At 43.4% G+C, this 412-nt stretch overlaps 1 protein-coding gene across 1 annotated transcript in view; it reads left to right on the top strand.

Annotated features, from left to right (window-relative positions):
- The window catches only part of LOC119593504, a gene marked incomplete in the record, with an annotated part of 62,412 nt that overhangs the window by 44,298 nt on the left and 17,702 nt on the right, over positions 1-412 (top strand).

Genomic DNA, 412 nt, shown 5'->3' on the forward strand with positions numbered 1-412 from the left:
CTCTTCCTCCTCCATCTCCTGCAAATCAAGATGCTGCCTCCTTAGCATCGCCTTTCCATTCATTCTCTAATGAAAATGTAAAGACAGCAATGATGAAAGAAACCATTCAGATATTCACCATTCATTCGTCCTCCACACACTCAAATAATTTCTCATCGAACATCCTACCACACCTATTCATCTCCTCTTTCTTCTTCCTTCTTTTCCCTCAGATCAGGATGCTGTCTCCTTAGTTCCTCTCTCACTCGTTTGGAGATAGGATATAAGAGAAGATTGTGGACTTATTCAGCATCTTCTACATTCACACGATCTCCAGCCGAACCTTTCACCTGACCATCTCGTTTCCCCATTCATCTTCCTTCATCTCCTGCTGTCTCAGCATCACCTCTCTATCCCAATCCCTCGTGAAAAC

The sequence above is a fragment of the Penaeus monodon genome, chromosome 32 (assembly GCF_015228065.2).
Source record: "Penaeus monodon isolate SGIC_2016 chromosome 32, NSTDA_Pmon_1, whole genome shotgun sequence".
NCBI classification, from domain to species: Eukaryota; Metazoa; Arthropoda; class Malacostraca; order Decapoda; family Penaeidae; genus Penaeus; species Penaeus monodon.